Below are 21,575 nucleotides of genomic sequence, written 5' to 3'. Positions count from 1 at the left end.
GCTTCTCTTAGCCACCAATCCTGCTGGCCCAGTGACTGGGCAGGAGACATGCCCACCCATGCTCCTGAGGCAGGTCTATAGACCACAGTCTGACCAGAGATTCTAAAACAGCCCGTAACCTGGCTCTAGCCCCTCTCAGCTGTGATCTGGGCACATGCTGCCTGCCCACAGCCCCTCTAGGAGACACAACCTTCTGTGTCCCCAAAGACAGACCTCCAGGCCTCTGTCCCAGCTCAGATTCTGAAGTAGCCTTGTGACTTGGCTCAGCTCCTGTTCGCCACAGTCCAGGACCATTTCTCACTGCCCAGGAACATTTCCAGTGATCTGTCAGGAACCCTCCCAGGCATCCAGAGGGAGTCATACCCATGTCAAACCTGGTAACAGCCTGCCACCTGTTGGTAGGTTGAGTAGACCCTTGTCCCACCACCAGTCCTACTGACTAAGGTCCTGGAGGCAGTCTCGTTTACCCAGGGACCAGACAGAATACATGCCTACCATGCCCTGGTAACAGGCCCACCAACTGCAGACCCCACTGCAGAACCAGTAGCAGCTATGTGACCTGGCTTCAACCCAACTCAACTGAAATCTCAAAAACATGCCATCAGCCTGAGTACCTGACAGGAGAGGTGTTTACCGGCTAGAATCAGTCTATTAAGGATTGGAAGAAGTGTTTGCTCCTTTAAATGCATGATTACTGATGAAAAGCCACACGGATCACAAAGAATCAGGCAAATGTAACACCACGAAAAGAAACTAGTAAAAAAGCTCTAGTCGCCAACCCCAAAGAGACAGAAATCTACAAGCTGCCTGACAAAGAATTCAAAATAATCATCTTAAAGTAGTTCAATGAAATGCAAGAGAATATGGACTAAACTAAATGAAATCAGGAACGATGTATAAGCAAAATGAGAAATTTAATAAAGAAATAGAAACCACCAGAAAAGAACCCAACAAAAAAACAGGAGCTGAAGAACACAATGTCAGAACCGAAAAATTCAATAGAGAGCTTCCACGTCAGATCTGAACATGTAAAAGAAGGTTATCAGTGAACCTGAAGACAAGTTATATGAAATTATCCAGTTACAGGAATCATTATGACTTTGTTAAATTAACATTTGTTAAGTGGAACAAAGCATGCCAGATGGTGAGCTGCAGTTCAACAAAAGACCACAAGAAATGTCTGTTTAGGTCTTCTGCCCATTTTTGTTTTGGGTTGTTTGTTTTTTTGTTATTGAGCTGCATGAGCTGCTTGTAAATTTTGGAGATTAATCCTTTGTCAGTTGCTTCATTTGCAAATATTTTCTCCCATTCTGAGGGTTGTCTTTTGGTCTTATTTATGGTTTCCTTTGCTGTGCAAAAGCTTTGAAGTTTCATTAGGTCCCATTTGTTTATTTTTGTTTTTATTTCCGTTTCTCTGGGAGGTGGGTCAAAAAGGATCTTGCTGTGATTTATGTCATAGAGTGTTCTGCCTATGTTTTCCTCTAAGAGTTTGATAGTGTCTGGCCTTACATTTAGGTCTTTAATCCATTTTGAGCTTATTTTTGTTTATGGTGTTAATAGACATTTCTCCAAAGAAGATATACAGACTGCCAACAAACACATGAAAGAATGCTCAACAGCATTAATCATTAGAGAAATGCAAATCAAAACTACAATGAGATATCATCTCACACCAGTCAGAATGGCCATCATCAAAAAATCTACAAACAATAAATGCTGAAGAGGGTGTGGAGAAAAGGGAACACTCTTGCACTGCTGGTGGGAATGTGAATTGGTACAGCCACTATGGAGAACAGTATGGAGGTTCCTTAAAAAACTACAAATAGAACTACCATATGACCCAGCAATCCCACTACTGGGCATATACCCTGAGAAAACCATAATTCAAAAAGAGTCATGTACCAAAATGTTCATTGCAGCTCTATTTACAATAGCCCGGAGATGGAAACAACCTAAGTGCCCATCATCAGATGAATGGATAAAGAAGATGTGGCACATATATACAATGGAATATTACTCAGCCATAAAAAGAAACGAAATTGAGCTATTTGTAATGAGGTGGATAGACCTAGAGTCTGTCATACAGAGTGAAGTAAGTCAGAAAGAGAGAGACAAATACCGTATGCTAACACATATATATGGAATTTAAGAAAAAAAAATGTCATGAAGAACCTAGGGGTAAGACAGGAATAAAGACACAGACCTACTGGAGAACGGACTTGAAGATATGGGGAGGGGGAAGGGTGAGCTGTGACAAAGCGAGAGAGAGGCATGGACATATATACACTACCAAACGTAAGGTAGATAGCTAGTGGGAAGCAGCCACATAGCACAGGGATATCAGATCGGTGCTGTGTGACCGCCTGGAGGGGTGGGATAGGGAGGGTGGGAGGGAGGGAGACGCAAGAGGGAAGAGATATGGGAACATATGTATATGTATAACTGATTCACTTTGTTATAAAGCAGAAACTAACACAGCATTGTAAAGCAATTATACCCCAATAAAGATGTTAAAAAAAAAAAAAGACCACAAGAGAAATTGAAACAGAGAAGCTTATTACTCACAGGTTCTGAAGCAAGTACACAGCATGCCTTGAGGGGTCACATGGGGAGTTCACGGCAGGGTATAGGCAGAGAGAGAGAAATAGGACCTGGGACATAGCCTTTTTTAGGGTTCATGGGTGACGTGCTTTGTGGTTCCCAAACCTAATCAGGATTGATCAATTCAAACCAAAAAGAGAAGGATTTTGGTAAGCTCCATGGGATTCTTATCTAAGGTGTGTACAAAAGGAAGGCCCTGGGAGGTCGGGAAGACTGTCGAGCACAAGGGCTTTGGGGAAATCATATCAGAGCTTACATTTATTTGTGACTCTTTGGGCTGTTATCTATGTGCTTGCATGAGGGGTTAGTGTCAGTTTAAGGCCCCTGCAGGCTGCTAGGCCGAACATAATGGGTGCCAAGACAGCAATACTATGAAGTAGCTTAGCTAAACTGTCAATAGGAACAAAAAGAAAAAAGAATGAAGAAAGCATGCAGGACCTATTGGACACCATCAAATGAACTAATTTAATGCACATCAGGGGAGACCCAGAAGGAGAAGAAAGAGAGAAAGAGGCAGAAATCTTACTTAAAGAAATAATAGCTGAAAACTCCTCAACTCTTCAGAGAGATATAGACATTCAGATACCTGAAGATCAGAAAAACCCAAGAAAGATCAACCCAAAGAAAATTACCCTAGGCACAGTATAATCAAAAGTTGTCAAAAGGCAAAAGGGATACCTCAAAAACAAGCACGTAAACATAGTAGGTGTTTTGTATTACCAGATGTTGATATCTATCTGTGATGTCTGGAAGTGCTGCAGCCATTTTGTGACCATGAGGGAATAGCTTGAGAACAAAAGCTACCACACAGAGATGACAGAGAAGAAAGATGGAAGGACCTGAGGACCTGATGCTGTTATTAAGCCTCTGAATTAACCAGTGTGGATTCCACCTTATTTCTGATTCCACTCTGATTCCTGGTTACATGAAATAATTAGTGTCCTTTATTGTTTAAGCTCCTTCAAATGCAGTCATCTATTAGATGGAGCTGAAACCATCTGAGTAACAACACCCACCAAGAATGAAAGATCAGATTTGCAGCATGTTTTATTATAGGAATTTCATCCATTTCTCTACCCAACTAGCCAGCAAATCATTAGTGAACACCTACCATGCACGCATAGCTTGCTGTCTCAAGGTCTACAATGTCATATAAAGTAAAACAAACAAACCAGTTTATTTTTTTCTCAAGTCTTTTTTTTTTTTTTTTTTTGCGGTACGCGGGACTCTCGCTGTTGTGGCCTCTCCCGTTGCAGAGCACAGGCTCCGGACGCGCAGGCTCAGCGGCCATAGCTCACCGGCCCAGCCGCTCCGCGGCACGTGGGATCTTCCCGGACCGGGGCACGAACCCGTGTCCCCTGCATCGGCAGGTGGACTCTCAACCACTGCGCCACCAGGGAAGCCCTCAAGTCATTTTAAATCTAAGATATAAATCACAGCCATGATGATCACGATAATGATGATGATCATGATGATATTTGTGCCGATTAGGACTTTTAGTTGAGGATAATAGAGCCCACTCTATCTAGTTTAAATAGAAGTGGAATTTATAAAGGTTATTAGGAGCTCACAGGATCTCCAAGAAAGCCAAAGACTGGGGCCTAGAGGCCGGAGGCCCGCCACAAACAGTATCCAAACAGCCAGCCAGTACCGCTCCTAGCTCATCCAGATCTCATGGGCTCTGGGTTCAGACCCTGCAGAGGCTGAGCACAGGGCACAGCTGCTGAGTCCTTAGGCTCTGCTGGCTCTGAGATCTGGATGCTCTCTCTGGCCTCGTTCTTTGCCATCCTTACCAGAAAAGGATTCCATGTGGGGTCTGCTTCCTATGCTTGCTTCCAAGTTAAAGCCTTGCATGGGTGGCACAGTGGTTGAGTGTCTGCCTGCCGATGCAGGGGACACAGGTTCGTGCCCCGGTCCGGGAAGATCCCATGTGCCGCGGAGCGGCTGGGCCTGTGAGCCATGGCTGCTGAGCCTGCGCGTCCAGAGCCTGTGCTCCGCAACGGGAGAGGCCACAACAGTGAGAGGCCCGCGTACAGCAAAAAAAAAAAAAAAAAAAAGCCTTGCATGGATGCCTCTGATGGTCTGAGTCTAGGCAACATTCTTAGCTTCAAGAAAGGCTAGGAAACTGACTTCGGGCTTCTCTTTGGGGAAGAAAGACTCAAACTGTAGCAATTTCCTCAAATACAGATAAAGCATTGAGTGATACAACAAAAGGTCATTATACCATCTGTTCAGAACTTTGATTTAGCTGGAAAACACCTTTTGGTCAAACTAACAGTTTGGGGGCTTATGTGCCAACTTTAGGGGTAGTAAGTGATTGAGTTCCTTGACCAGAAATCTGAAGACCTGGGATCAAGTAACTTCCTGGACTATTAATGGTGACTTGGCAGGACTCCCTGAGACCCTCAAACCCTTCCAAAAACACCCTTTTCCCCCAATTTTTTTCCAGAGACATGGGAGCTGGGTTTCAGCCTTGACTTGGCCACTAGCTGGATGGATGTCAGTTGAGAAACGTCACAGGACCTTCCGGGACCTCGGTGTCCACACTCTGTAAATGGTGGCTTGGACCAGCTGGTGTCCAGGGGTCCTTCCTGCTCAATTCCTCATCCCTAAAAAGTGTTATATCTGACGACTCTCCAGAGCAACTCTGGTTTCTGTAGCAGTAATTCCCGTTCAGTGTTGTTCCCTTTTGCAGGAATCACCAAAAAGCAGCTTCCCCCGACCCATCACCAAAATTTGATACTCGGGCATTAGTAAACTTGCACCCAATATTTCCCAGATTAAAAGTGACCAAGGGGGCTTCCCTGGTGGCACAGTGGTTGAGGGTCCGCCTGCCGATGCAGGGGACACGGGTTCGTGCCCCGGTCCGGGAAGATCCCACATGCCGCGGAGCGGCTGGGCCCATGAGCCATGGCCGCTGAGCCTGCGCGTCCGGAGCCTGTGCTCCGCAACGGGAGAGGCTCGCATACCGCAAAAAAAAAAAAAAAAACCAAAAAACCCCAAAAAAAACAAAAAAAAAAAACCAAAAAAAAAGTGACCAAGAAGTGTTTTGCAAACTGAGCATTCCCTTCTAATAATGAGCCCCCACTTTCTAATAATACTATAACCTCTTGCCCAAAGACCTGCCAGCAAACTGTGACAGACAGCTACCCAGCTGGCTCATCCACCCTGGAAAATGGATGGCTTGGCCTTAAATGCCAACCTCTGCCAGGCTCTCTGGCCCCTGCCAGCCCTTGTACAACATTCCACTCTACTAACCCCAGTGAATACTGTCCATACTGGCTCCCAGTGGAAAGGGGTTACTTCTTTCTCTTTCACCCTGGGAAACCCATGCTCTGTAAGCACAGCAGTCGGTGTTTCCGGAGAACCCTGACCTTTCACATATGTGTCACAAAGACTCATGCCTCCGTTCCCACTTTCAGGACAAGCATGCAGTCTTCCCAGACCCCACCACATCCATCCGGCGGCTGGAGCATGGCAGTGAGCACTGACAGGCCTGTTTGACCATGAACAAGCTTCTAGCTCTCTTTCTGAGCCTCAGTTTACCCATCCTGCAAAATGAAGACCAAAACACCCACCACAAAGGATTAACAAGTGAATGTGTGAGGAGCTCCTAGCTGGTGCCAGGCAATTAGTAGGTGCCCAAGAGTGCGTCTTGCCTTTCTTCTCTCAATGCCCTCTTGCTACTTGGATCCCCCTCTCTTGGCAGGGGGCTCCCAAGTGAGCCCGTATCCCTTGAATGTAGCCCTCCATTCAGCCCTGTCTCCTGGAGCCAGGAATCCTGCTCTGCCCTCACACCTGTCTTTTGTTCTAACCCCTGGACCCTCTCCCTGCCTGAAACCACAGCAACGCACTAAGAAGGATTGTCTGGTTAGCGAACTAAGAGGACAGTCCAAGCCAATTACTGAATTACAGTGGCATGAATGACGTACACAATTAATTATAATAACTTTCACTGACAAAGGCTTAACTCCAGGGAGGTGGTGCCGTAGGTTATAATTTGGAACTTATGGTTCCAAATAGTCACACTCTTTCCCCAGCTGGGGGCTCCCTGGCACTGTGGTCCCTGTGTCCTTGTTACATCTGTGACTGGAGGCTGGGCTCACTCTGAGTGAGGGTCTGTGTATACCAGATGTATGAGTCAGCAGCCCCACTGCGTGGTGGACATCACACCCACCGTGAGAACCAGGACACTGGTTGGCTGCGGGACTTTGGGAAATCACCCCTCCTCCTGGCTTCCCTTCCTTCTCCTATAAGATGAGTGTTCGGTAAAATGACTAATGTCTGTTGAGCACGTGCCATGGGTGAGGTGCTCCACTGAGTTCTACATGCATTTATGCATTTAGTCATCGCTACAGCCCTGTGAGAAGGTCTGTGACCATCTCCATGGACAGGAGAAGAAACTGAGGCACAGCTCCAAGTCACACACCTGCTAAGTGGCGGGGACAGGATTTGACTTTCAGAGCCCGTGCATTACCCACCCCATTGATTCTGCCCCTCTCCACCACAGGCGACCACACCAACTCTAAGAGGAGAGAACATTCAGTGCATTCCAGCCACAGGAAGCAAATATTTTTACATGGTATGGGTCTAGGGCTCCCACACTGAAATTATCACTTGAGAAGGAAAATGAAGAACAATCATTGTGGCTTCCCACTTACCTACCCCGGGTCACACCACAACAGTTTGTCAGAAGGAATAATCACAGGCTCTGGAGCCAGACGGACCTAGATGCCAGCCCTACTCTATTGCTTTGTTGCCCCTGGGTGCAGGCACTCACCCTATCTGAAGCTCAGTCTCCCCATCTATAAAATGGGCCTGATCCTCTATCTTGATGGCAACCCCAACGAGGATGAAACTCATCATGTGTGTCAAAGGCTGAGCAAGGAGCCCACCACACAGAGGCTGCCGGGTTGCTACTACAATTGTTGAAATTCACTGCTGCCCTCAAATCATAAAACATGCTCAGACGGTTAAGAAATGAAGTTGAGTTATCTGTAGTGAGGTGGATGGACCTAGAGTCTGTCAAACAAAGTGAAGTAAGTCAGAAAGAGAAAGACAAATACCATATGCTAACACATATATATATGGAATCTAAAGGAAAAAAAAATGGTTCTGAAGAACCTAGGGGCAGGACAGGAATAAAATCGCAGATGTAGAGAATGGACTTGAAGACACAGGGAGGGGGAAGGGTAAGCTGAGACAAAGTGACAGAGTGGCATGGACATATATACACTACCAAACGTAAGGTAGATAGCTAGTGGGAAGCAGCTGCATAGCACAGGGAGATCAGCTCGGTGCTTTGTGACCACCTCAAGGGGTGAGATAGGGAGGGTGGGAGGGAGGGAGGGAGACGCAAGAGGAAGGGGTTATAAGGATATATGTATACGTATAGCTGATTCACTTTGTTACACAGCAGAAACTAACACACCATTGTAAAGCAAGTATACTCCAATAAAGATGTTTTTAAAAAGTGATGGAACTTCTTACAGTTTCAAGGGTGAGTTTTGCCCTCACCCTGAGTCTCCCTTTTGTTTGGCCTCTCTTCCCTACTAACTCCTGCTTCTCTCTCCCTTGCAGAATGAAAACTGGTCCTTTAAAACTAGAAGGGAGAAGAAAAAACGTTTTCAGCATCCTCTGGCTGCCTTTCCCACCAGCTGCTGTTGCCATGGTAACCCACAGGTATCTGCCTGCTGCTTTCAGCTGTGCCTCCGCCCCTCCATGCCGGGTGTGTGGCTGGTCTTTCCCCTGCCCTGGGAGGTCCCAGAAAGCCACGTTTAGGAATCCCTTGTTCGTTCTTAAATTTCCCAGCCAGCCCTTCACATCCTTTCTGCTTTCTCTGTCTCTAACAATTAAGAGGTAGAAAGGACAATTTCTTCCAAACAGCCGTCCCCAAAGGGGGTGATAGCATTCATTCATTGACTCTATCAGTGTCTATGGCTGGCCTGCTGTGTGTGGGCACTGAGGCAAACAGAAATTTGCAAGTGTCAGAGTAGATGAAAAGGGTCCCTCATTTTGCATATGGGGAAACTGAGACCCAGAAATGGGAGGAGACTGCCCGGGTTCTACAGACAGCAGCAGAGCCTGTTTTAGAACTTGGCGTTCAGAACCCAGGTGGGTACTTGCTTTTGTTTTCGTGAGCCTTTGCCAGCAACCAGCCACACACTGGCCCAAGCCCTCCGTCTTTAAATGCAATGGAACCTTGGGTCCATAGGTAGTGAGCAGAGCTGGACGGACTCCCCGAGATTTTGCCCTGCTCCAGCTGCAGCTGGCAGGCTCAGAGCCCAGACCTCCTCAGGAACGTCCTTTTGGCCCAACTAAGCCAGGCCTTCCCCTGCTGCAGCCCCGTGTACTGCAGGAGATGTCCAGGTGTGCGTGGAACCTCTTCTGCTCCCCCCATGGGCACAGCTGGAACGATTGTGGCTGCCAAGACAGCTCTGCCCCTCTTACCTGCCAGCCTCATCTGTGCACGCTGGCTGATGTCACCTGAGTCAGTAGCTATTCCCCCTGGCATTTTTTTTTTTTTTTTTTGCTTATTAAAACGCACAGGCCGTCCTCCTCTCCTGCACCATTCAAAGGTTTGCTCTGCAGCACAGACTCAACCTGCTCAGGAAAGGGAGGGAAGGAGGGAGGGCAGCCACACACTGTAAATATTAACTTGGAATGAAACACCAGCTCTGTATCCCCATAAGGTGGCTAGCTGGAGAGGCAGGTAGATACTAAAAGGCTCTGATCGCCTAATAAAGAATCCTTAAAAATGAGTGCCCGTTGATAATTGCTCACCCTCCAAGGAGGGAAATACTAAATGAAGACCCATGATGTGTCAGGCGCTGGGTGCGTCAAATCGATTGTCATCGTCACCATGACCACCACTTTCTGAGCGCTTCCTACGTGCCGGGTACTTGACCGAGCTCCCTAATTCTCGTTTTTATTTACATGCTTTCTCCCTTCTCTGCCCTCTTCTCCCTTCTCTCTTTGTCCTGCTTCTCAGGGACAACCACTTTCAATTGCTTTTGCTAATTCCTTTCATATTCCCGTCCATATCTATGGGCAATATATTTCTATTGCTCGACTTGGGCGCATTATCTCTTCACTTTCCACAATGGAATTCCGTCCTCTTTACCACTCCCCACACCCAGCACATATGCATTTCCTGCCTTCATTCTCCCAACTTGGTGATTTTGCCATTTTATTTAGATCAGCAGCCAGTTTTGCATTATTAGAACAATGTGAATGCAAAACCAAGCTGAACATGCAGTGTGTATGCGTTTGCCTTGGTGTGGGGGCCATGAAACCACACCACTCAGCTCTCTTGCTTCAGGGGGCATGACTGACTAATGACCTCAGCTGCTCCCCCTCTGACTCCATCTCCACAGTCACTCCAAGGCCTCAGTCCTGCAGCTCAATGACTGAGCACAGGCCCATTCCCACGAGACGCAAAACTCCTCCAATGGGCATCTTTGGCTGGAGAACTCCCCATCGTTCTGACCACTTCTTTCTGGAAACTGCACCACAGTCCAGATTTTTCCTACCTGACTTTCCTCCCTTCCCCCTCTTCTTCACACAGATCCACACCGCATGCATTCCGAGGGCTCTCCCGCCTTCTGCCCCTTCCCCCTCCTCTGCAGTTCACAGATATTCCCATCAATCTTTTGAACAACTAATTCCATCTTGGTGTCCTTCTCATCCAACCTAAACTGTCATTCATTTTTTTCTCCCCCATACTCTCTGCTTAGTTTTTTTAATGTGCTTATCTCTAACTTAAACCTGGACTCTCCTGGTATGTAAGTGTCCTTCCAGTGTGTCCAAACACACCAGGTGATCTATCAATTTTGTCATGAAGAAACCTCTCCTGGAACCTTCAGACTTGCCCCGATCTGGACTGGCTTCCCTCCATCTGCCACGCAGCTGACCTCTAGGGATCTCCCTCTACCACCTTCCGGGGGATGCCCCTCACACCTGTCTTCTGTTGTACCCCATCTCCTGGTTTACGTGCCTCGCTCTCCCATGACTCACCCCCTCATTTCGATGTAGCACGTCCTCCAATAGCTTCCCAAGGAGAAGTGCGAGGGGTGTAAATTCTAAAACTGTCTGTGAACTTTAGTGATAGTCTGGCTGGACTTGTAGGTGAAAATCATCTCCCTTCAGAATTTGGAAGGCTGTGCTGCACTGTCATCTCACATACAGTGTTGGTGTTTAGAAGTTGCAAGCCATTCTGATTCTCAGTGCTTCCTGTGGAATTTGTTTTCCCCTCTGGAAGCATGTGGGATTCCACCTTGCCCACAGCATTCTGAAATTTCATGGCTGTGTGCCTTAGTATGGGTGGGTCTACGTTCTTCTGTTGTCCTGGGCCTTGATGAATCCCATCACGTTACAGAACTCTGGTTCTGCTGGTCGTCACTCAAGAATCCAATACTGAGGGACGAGTGTTGGGTAAAAGGAAAGATAGCTTTATTGAGGAAGCCGGTAGTCCTGCAATGGAGGAAGATGATTGACTTTTTCAACCTTTAGTGGAAACATACTCAGCCTCCTTTTAGAAAAGGTCATATATACAACTTCCTTTTTTATATGAAAAAGTTATTTTCAGTAATGATCATGTAAGGATAAGTATTAATCATTTTAAATTTTTAAATTTTTAATGTCTTCTTTAGTTTTAAAGCAAACTATTAATGGTTAAATCAGAAGAATAAATTTCAAAGATATTATGCAAGTTCAGTAAAACATTTCAAGTAATAACTGAAATCTGCACTTACCAATCAAATGTACAGCATTCAATTCACACTCCCATTTATTGATTTAAATTTTAAGCATTAGTAAAATTCCATGTGGTCACATAGAATGACAAGGATGAAATAACTTAAGTTCTGTTCTGTTTTGTTTACAATTGTGTTTTTATTGTTGATTTTGAGTTTCCTTTATAAATGATGGACTATTCAGACAGGAGACCCACTTCACACCCTAAGAATCTGGGACAGGTCTGAAATGTTAGCAACTTGCTCTCAAACAATGCACATTGCTGGATCCACTTGTGCTGAGGGTTCTTTTAATTAACTTCTATGTAGAAAAAAATATTAAAAGATGAGCAATAAAAATGTGCTGTTTTGAAGCTTACATCTATCACATTGCTGTGCCGCCATCACCACCACCCATTTCCAAAAATTGTACCTTCCCAGATAGTAACCTTGTACCCATTAAAACAATTACCCGTCCTCTCCTGACATTCATATTCTACTTTGTCTCTATGAAGTTGACTACTCTCAGTACCTCATATAAGCAGAATCTTACAGTATTTGTCCTTTTGTGACTGGCTTGTTTCCCTTAGCATGTCTTCCAGGTTCATCCGTGTTGTTGCACTTGTCAGAATTCCCTTCCTTTTCAAGGCTGAATAATATTCCATTCTATAGATGCACTACATTTTGTTTATCCATTCATCCATCCATGGACACTTGGGTTGCTTCCATTCTCTGCCTATTGTGAATAATGCTGCTGTAAATGTGGTTGTACAAATATCCCTTTGAGTCCCTGCTTCTACTTCTTTTGGAGGTACACCAAGAAGTGAAATTGCTGTATCATAAGGTAATCCTGTTTCATTGTTTGAGGAATCACCATACCATTTTCCACAGCAGCTGAACCACATTCCCACCAACAATGCACAAGGGTTCCAACTTCTCTACATCCTCCCCAATGTTATTTTCTGTTTTTTTTTCCAATACTAGCCATCCTAATGTGTGTGAAGCATACTTATAATCAATTTTATAATTTTTGTGACGCTCTGTACCCAGAAGGTACACCCTTGTTGCCTGTACCCAAGACTGACTCTCCTACCTCCTGCCCTTGGTACTTGGCCGACCTCCAGCAAGTAATGTTCTCCAGCAAATCCCCCTGTTTTCCAACATGGCGCCCTCGACATCCCAAGCCCAGAGCCCCTCTTTTTACCGTCTCCAGAGAATAAGGCTCTCATCTTCTGCTGGAGCAGGAAAGCAGAAAGTCCAGTGACATGAAGTGTCAGAAGTGACACTGGCAGAAGTGGCAGAAAGAAGCTGGAAGTCGAATTGCTTCTTGAACTTTCAACCATTCCTCCTGTTTCTAGCCCCCAATCCCCCCCACTTCCAAAAGTACCATACACCACTTCTGCAATGTTCATCCATTGTTTCTCAGGTCCATTGCACTTAGGATTTAGTGCCTCTGATTTGCTAAATCATTTACATTTTGTCCCTTTGGTTCCCAGCTTCCAATTCCAGATCCCCGATTTGCTGCTGCCTCTTCTTCTTCTCCCTTTAGCCTTGATGGTCGAAGCCTTCTTAAAAATCCTTTACTGTAATTTTGATGGGATTTCAGAAGACAGCAAAGCTAGACACATGTGTTCAATCTGTCTTCTTTAACTTCAAGCCTTTACTGGGCTTTAAAATGTATTACTTAATATAAATTTTTCTATTAAAGGTGAAATTAAAAATGAGGAAACTGAGGCCCAAGACCACACAACAGGAAGTGGCAAGGCTAGGATTCAAAACCAAGTTAGGGCTCACTCCCCTCAGAGGCCATACTGCCTCTCAGATGACACAGCTGGACGTTGAGTCTGGGGCAAATAAGTGGTACAGGGAAGGTCAGGAGGATGCAGATGCCATGGAGGGTGAACCAAGACAAGCCAGCTAGGATCAAAATGGCCAGACTAGGGCTCATAGCCAGCAAGGTCCAGGGTCCAGGAGTTCAAGGAGATAAGCACTGAAGATCGTGTGACACTGTGTGCTCATTCTCTTAGAGCTGAGGCTGTTGGCTTCTGCTGGCCAATCCAGTAACCATGGCCTGGGGCCGTGATGACTTGGTTGGTCAAGGAAGGAATCCACAACTTGATTCCCTGCATTCAGTACAGAGAGTCCTATGAGCCATCCTACCCCAAACAGGCAGGGGTCCCAGCACATCCACAGCTTCCTTCAGCTCTGCCCTCAACACAGCACCACTGAGCATACCAGGATTAACTGCTTCCTCAGCATCAGCTCCTCTACCCTGCTCCCCCACCCCCACTCACAGACCCCATTTGGCCTATGTTTCCAGGGTCTTTCCGGCTCCACTGGGACTGTCTCCTGCTTGCACACACATACATCTACCACTGCTCTATACACAGTTGCCTTTTTGTATTTGCTTGTTTCTGATTTCCAGTTTCCTTTATTTGCTCAACAAACTTACTGGACACCTCTTACGTGCTGAGTCTTAGGTGGACGGCAGGGATGCAGAGGTGAATAAGAGAGCCCCTGCCCACAGGAGCTCACAGACCCAGGGAGACAGACAGGTAAGCATGCAGTCTTTCTGCAGTGTGGTCTGAGCTGGGATGGAGGTGAAGGGGGCTATGGAAGTTCACGGAGGGACCCGAATGCTGCAGAGGGAGTCATTGAAAGCTCCTCAAGGAGCGCTTTCAATGTAAACTGAAGCATGAAGCAGGAGTAAGAGTTTGATTCTTACACCTGCTCTGTGGCAAGGACTGAGGCATAAATTTGGATTCATTTATTCACCCAACCACCCAAACTAATGTTTAATAGCTTCCACCATGTGCCAGACCTCACGTGAGTGCTGGTGAGTACCCAGCACATCGCACCAGCCTGGGGATCTCCCCTTGAGCTCTCGGCTCTCCGGAACTCCCCCACCAAGAAGTCATCTGCTTTCCGAGGCCAGCCTCAGGCCCTGAAAGGGCACCTCTACCACCTGGCACCATCTCCCTCTGCCTCCAAATATTAGTGGATTTCCCAGACTCGTCTGATTTTCCAAGGGGCCCTTGTATAACCAAAGTACCACAGTCTGACCTCTGAAAAATTACTGGAAAGTCTCTCCCTCCTCCTCCAGGCACGGAAGTTCATGCAAGGTCATACAGAAGACGCTCTGATGAAGTAGCTAGATTGTGTGGAATTCGTTGTTGATGACAGCCAAGCCCAGAACACGTAATCCTGGAGGAAGCATCGGAACTGATTTGAATCTCTCTTCACAAAGAGGGGATCCAGGATTTGGTGTGACCTTGAACAAAACTCCAGTTTGCTCCTGGACTGAACACCCACTCTGCATAATTAATTGAGAACATTGTCCTTACGACTGACCGGCTGGAAGTGATTATTTATCTTAATATTTGCTCCAGGTTCTGGGGATGTGCAAAGTGATTAAAGAAGGGGTTTTGGAAACAGTGACTTGTAGGTTCTCTATCCCTAATTGTTTGCTAACTTATTCACCATAATTACATGTAACATCTCCATGCTCCCTCAGGTAATACTTGCATAATATGGAAGCAAAACTGAAATTCCTAAAGTACAAATTCTGTGGGAGTTGAAGGCAAGCTGAGAAATTCCAGAAGCCGTCACATACGTGACCTGCCAACCCAAGGCTCCCATCTCTTATACTACCCTGATTTGTACACTAACACGAGAAAAAGCGCCCCACATGGAATTTTTGAGCTGGGTCACTTCACTGTACGATATCAATGTGTGGTTAAGAGGCAGACATGTGACAGTGGGTGAGGCAATGAGTTAGCTCAGTTCCATCAGGAAATCTGGGTTATAAACGTGGTATTGCCATATTGTCCCTGAGTGTAGGAAAGGAATCTGGGACACAGAGAGTCTGACTGAGTCATCACGGATCTTCCTGAGCCCTGACCCCTCCCTCAGGTCTCTCGGATGCTGGACCCCAGGTTACTTGCAAGAAGAGGAAAACAAAGTCCTGGTGCTGCTGTCGTCTTCCAACAGGCAAAGGGAGCCACAGCCGGGCACTCGCCATTCAGCTCCCACAGCTCGTCGCCCCTCCAAGCAACTGCTGAGCTGGGAATAGGTCGGTTGATTGGTATGGGGAGGAAGAGAGAGCCTTTGAGACACACGTTGGGACTCTCACATTCCCAGAAACCCCCATTCTGATTTGTCTTCTTTACGAGTCAGCACCACGGAGAGCGACAGCTCTGGTTCTGGATCTGTAATGACCTGAAAGGTCATGAAGTCTAGTCCCTTACACACGAGCACTCTGTGGCCCAAGAAGCAGAGGGGATTTTCCGGCATCAAGTTAAATCCAACTGCCGAGGGCAAGCAGTATTCAGCTGTTCCTCTGCCTGGACTCTGGGTTCCCTGGAGGCAGGGGCTGCCCCTAACTCATCTGTATCTCCAGAATCCAGCACAGGCCAGTCACGGAGGAGGGGCTCAATGGACACAGTTTTAACTTCTCTGTCGATCCAAATCCTCCCAGGAGCATCACCCTAGGCCAGACCAAGGAAAGGCTCTCTGGGGCTATGGCCCAGCCGTGGTTGAGAAGGTGTCTGTGCTTAGAGTTGGCATTACTATTTCACACGACAAACCTTCTGTGAGTTATTGTGGCTTCTCCCCAACTATGTAAATTCTCAGCAAAAAGACTATAAATGCATATCCTCTGAATCTTTAATAATGCCTGACACAGATATCTGTAGGGTATCCACATGAAATGCTGCAGAGAGAGAGACAGAGGGACAGCTGGAAGGGCAGAGACTTAGAGAGACAAAGATACTAAACAGAAAGTAAGCAGAACACTGTGCATCACTGAGTCACTACAATTAATCAACGGCCCACAAAACAAAAGAGGACCCCTTTGAGCAGGTAGGGCTCACAGGGCAGAATTAAGACTGTCAGATCAAGAGCAGAAAGTAAACATCATGACTCACTGTTGGCTTAAAATCAACTCCCCCCAAACCCATACGCAAGACAAGTATTGATTCTATTCATCTTCCCTCCAGTGTACGCTCTGGGCAACACCATCGCGTCCACGCATTAGTCACTGGTTGTCACGTGCCTGCAGTGGACGGACGTGCTACTAAGTAAAGCCTCACAGCAGGAAGATTTACATCAGGTTTGCAGAAGCACGCGTGTGAGTCACAGCCCTGCGCCTGGGCCTCTCCCGCAGATAAGCTATTTGGTTGACAGGCGCCAGAGCTGACCAGCCGAAGGATGACAAAACCAGGAGAGATGAGCCTTCTCCACCTTTAGGAGACTCCCGCCTGGGTGGTCAAATAAGGGTCTTCAGGCTCCCACAAGGAAGTGTGGTTTTGTAAAAACACTGTTCTGATTGTATTTGGTTACTATTGGAGTCCACAAGGCTCTGCGTGGCCCACCAAGTCAAGCCCAGGCTGCTTAACCCGAATAGCAAGGCACCAAGGTCCGAGTCATCCTGCCGCCTTAGACTTGCCTTCTACCCATCACCAGCCATACCCTTGTTCTGTACTCAGTGAACTTCTCAGGCATGTGCAGCATGGCCATTCAAACCTCTGTACCTTTGCCCCTGCTCTTCCCTCCTAGGAATGTCTTTCTACTCTACCCTGGCCCCCTTCAACTCCCTCGTCAGCTGGGGACTCTCAGGCATCTTTCGGGACCCCAGTCTGAGTCACACATCACTCCTCACCCCAGAGGTGAGCCTCATGTGTCCCCCCACCATAAGTTCCTACATTAGATGAATTTACTTACTGCCTCCATTAAGTTGCGAATCCTGAGGACAGAGGGTCTGTGTACTTACTGGCTGATTGCCGAATAGCTCCACCATCCCCTATCCCCCCGATTTCACAACAGAATGAAATTTGAGAAAGTGATTCCATGTCCAGGGATGGGCATCTATTAGTCCAAGCTGTTGTGGTAACTTCATCCTCATTAGTGACGATTGGTCGTAAACCCAGGGCTAACCTCATCAGTGCATGGCCATGGGCAATGCCCTGGAGAAGGTTGTTGGTTCAGAGGCAAGCACAAGAGCTTGTCCAATAAGAAGGAAGACAGGACCTTTACCTGTAGAGTTAGCAGGGAATCTCTCTCTCTCTCTCCCCTTCCCCCTCCCTCTCCCCCTCCTTCTTCATCTCTGTCTCCATCCCTACCTCTCCCTCTCTCCTCAACTCAGATTGGCCATGAATGAGGAAAAGCATTGGCCCAGTGGCTCTTTGACCATGAGGAAAACCAGCCTCAGTGTGTATGCAGCTTCATGGATGTCAGAAGACAGAGGTGGGAGAAACCACCTCCTCCATGACACCGTGAAAACTCTTGATCTTCCAAACATGGGTTTCTAATTCTGCCGGCAATGCATTTCCTTACTATGTGAACCAGTCTGGGTTGGGTTGTCCATCACTCATAGCTGACACCCCTGAGTGATCCAGTGTAGTCAGCTTTGTATCCTAGTGCCCAGCACCCTGCAGGAAGCATGGTAACTGCTCAAAACCAAAAGTGTCAGCATTGCATGGCCAGGTTCTGTTGCTGCTTAAGGAAAGGAATGAATGAGAAAGAGCAGATAAATCAGCTGAGTGCAGTGCATCCATCAACCACCAGGCTGGGATGGATGAAGGGCAATAATAACAACCTCCTCACACAGGTTCAGCAGTGGAGCTAGTACTCACCATGGGTCTCCCTGGTTCCAAGTGTCCGGCTTATTTCTACCTTTGGTCCCACCTGGGGGCCCAGAGCACATGGAGGGCATTATGGGGACACACTGTGTATTCCATACTCGAGGTTCTTTATCAGGAAATTTTTTTAAGGTATATTTTAGAACTTGCCCAAAGAATATTATTTTGTATTCCTTGTGCATCAGAGTTACCAAAAAAAAAAAAAAACCAACAACTCCATTATCTTAACAAAACAACCAGGCTTATTTCTCCAGAGCTTCTGTTGATTATTATCAACTGTCAACATTGTTTTAATGCCTTTATGTCTTTGTAATCAATATCTCTTCCTGCTTCTTAAGTTTTTTCACTTACCTCTTTCATTCACAGGGAGGTGAATGAAATCACTGTGATTTGTCATATAAATATGATAATCATATTTATCATTTTTAATGTCTTGTAGTAGCTTGACTTTGCAGCCTCTGCTGTTGGGCACGTGGACTGCCCCTGGTTTGTCACTGGAACAGTCCAGTACTGATAGAACAGCTACTCAAGATGTTAATCTGCCAGTACTTTTTTTTTTTTTTGGTGACTGCCAGAGGATAGAATGAAAAATAGGGATCCTGCGTCCCTGCCACCCATTGGTTTCAATCACAGTGCGTTTGTTTGCAAGGACTGAAACTCGCTCAAGTCAGCAGAAGTAAAGAGAGGGGAATTTTAGTGTAGGGATAGAGGAGGACTCTTGGGAACCAAGCCTCAAGGGAGCAGCTAGGAACCTTTACATTTTTTTTCTGTTCTTACTTTGCCCCTTTTTCTCTCTCTCTTTGTCTCCTGTCTTTCTCTACCTGTCTGTCTCTCCTTATCTGTCCCTCTGTCTATATCTCTGTGTCTGTCTGTCTTTGTGTCTCTCTCTGCCTCTCTCTCTCCTCTCTTCTCCCTGTATGTCTCTATCAGTCTGTCTCTCTGTCTCTATCTCTATCTGTCCCTCTCTCTGTCTCCTCTCTTCTCTCTCTGCCTGTCTCTCTCTTTGTCAATCTGTCTCTCTGTCTCTCTCTCTCTGTCTCTTGAGCATCTCCATTACCACCAGGCCCCCAATCCACACAGCCCTTCTGATCCAGTCCCATCATCAATTGACCCTGGGCTGAAATTCCTGGGGGATTGTGCTCATCTGTGGCAGACATGTAGTGAGGGGGGTCATGTGTTATGAACCAAGCCACCAACTTCTGTCTCTTCAACCAGTACTAAAGGCGGGGCAGTTTCCTTCAAAGGCTGGACCCTCGGATTTGAACCTGGCTCTGCCACCCACTGCTCTCTGACCTTGGGTAAATTGTGCCTCGGTAATGAGCTCCCTGTCACTAGACATAATCAAGCTGAAAACCATCACTGACTGTGCTTGTCGAGCGTTTACTATATGCCAAGCATAGTATAAGCACTTTACATGAGCTAACTCAGTGAATATTCACCACCTCCTAAGATGAGGAAACTGGGGCACAAGAGCTTAAGTAACCAGCTCTGGACCAGACAACTAGTGTCCAGTACTCAGAGAAGTGCAAATCTAAATGAAGTACCACTTCCACTCCTCAGACTGGCGAAACAAGAACGTTGGGTGATATAAGTGCAGGCCTGGATGTGAGCAAAGTGATGCCCTCATGAGGTGCTGATATGAGTGGCATGTGTCATAGTCCTTCTGTGGAGCCGAAGCCTGGAGATGTTCATCCTCGTGAGTTTCTATTCAGTGACCCAGCAAGTCCACCTTCATGTTCATATCCCCGAGGAACTGTCCACAGAGACTCAAGGAGGCAAATTCAAAGATGTTCATTGCACTGTTGCTTATAGTGGCAAAGGACTGAAAGTAGCCCAGGCTTCCATCACTGGAGGATGGAAATGGACATGCCTTGTACACACTTATGTAGGAGTTGGCTCGATTTCTAAACCAGAAAGTAGAGTGAAAAACGTGGATTGGGAATAGAGGATAAAGGAGGAAGAAAACTTGAAATGGGATGAAATAAAAATTTAAAAACTAGGAATCATCCTGAAAACTCAACTGCTTAGGGCTTCTGAGGATCACCCTGGGCAGGTGCAGAGAACTGCTGTGGACGCCAGATCGTCCCCTCTGAGCTGGAAGGTAAGGGGTCATGCAAGGCCTGCCGTCCCTCCATCCTTCTCTGAAAGAGGCATCTCCAGATCTCTTTGCTGTGCGTGGATGCGGCATCACATTTGTTCTGGACTTCTACCCATGTTTGGAATATTTACCAAACACTTAAAAATCTTCTTGGTACTTAGGAAAGGATGGAAGCAGCTCATTTTTCACACTTGATTTTCTCTGTTAGGTCTGGTGGGAATAAAAGCCTAAGGGGAAAATGAGATGGGTTGAAAAAGAAACTTTGGGGAGCTCTGTGCTTCTCACACCCAAGGGACCCCTAACACTATGAGAAACATTGTTTGCAGGATGCTCTCTGCTCTCTTCCCGCAGGAGGCAAAGCCAGGCCCTGACCCCAGCTCCGCGGCATCTGTCAGCATCAGGACCTTGTCCAGCCCCCATGGCACAGGTGGTGGAAGTTGAGGCCCCAAGAGGGGACGGGGGGTGCAGTGGGTTGAATGGTAGTCCCCTCCCTCAAAAGCTATGTCTACTTGGAAGCTGTGAATGTGACCTTCTGAAGTCCATTCATGATGACTAGTTAAGACGACCTCAGAAAGCACAGAACAGAACGCCAGGGTAGATGGTCTCACTGAGCCCAGTCCCTCCTTCTGTGAACACAGTTCTCATCACAGGGCTGTAAGGATCCTGCTGCCTGAAGCAGAGTCCCACACTCAGCCTGGCATGCAAGGCCCTGCTGACTCAGAGACCCCACAGGCTAACACCCACCTCCCTGCAGCTTCTCCCGAGAGGATCACTGGCCACCCTCTGGCCCCGAAGACAGCTCCATTTCCACTGGTCTCTGGTACCCTGTTAAAGGGCAAATGCCCCAGAAAGGGAGCATGGACCAAGGCTAATGCAAATGGAGAGCGTTACCAGATTTTATGAGCATTAGGATCTTGAAGCTGATTAATTACAGAGAGAAGAGAAGGCGTCTGCTTAATTCCAGTTGGTTTTGCCCATCCCCCCTCATGAATCAAGCTGCCTTAGACATCTGAGCTGCCATGCTCATGAGCTGGCATGAGCTGGCATGACATCTGAGCTGCCATGCTCACGAGCTGGCATGAGCTGGCATGACATCTGAGCTGCCATGCTAGTGGCTTCATCATTATGAAATAGATTCCCCCGAATGGGGTTGCAAGGTTAAAGTTCATATGAATTTTTAATTTTAACAGATGTTGGCAGATTGCTTTCCTGAAAGGTTGTAACAACTCACACTTCCACCCACAATGTATGAGAGAGCCTTTCTTCCTGAATGCCATTTGGCAACAATTATCACTCTACCAGGCTTTGGGGGATAAAGTGCTATATCATTGTAACTTTAATCTGCATGTTCTTGACTGCCGGTGAATTTCCATACAATTTTTGGCCATTTGGAGTTGCTGTTGTAGACATCATTTCTTCATATAGGTGGCTTTTTTTTTTCAACCGTGCTGTTTGTTCTTATCAAATTTTAAAGCACTGTGTATATATTGTATATATATTGACTGT

This window comes from Lagenorhynchus albirostris, chromosome 1 (assembly GCF_949774975.1).
Source record: "Lagenorhynchus albirostris chromosome 1, mLagAlb1.1, whole genome shotgun sequence".
Classification (NCBI taxonomy): domain Eukaryota; kingdom Metazoa; phylum Chordata; class Mammalia; order Artiodactyla; family Delphinidae; genus Lagenorhynchus; species Lagenorhynchus albirostris.
Note: the sequence above shows the minus strand (reverse complement) of the source record.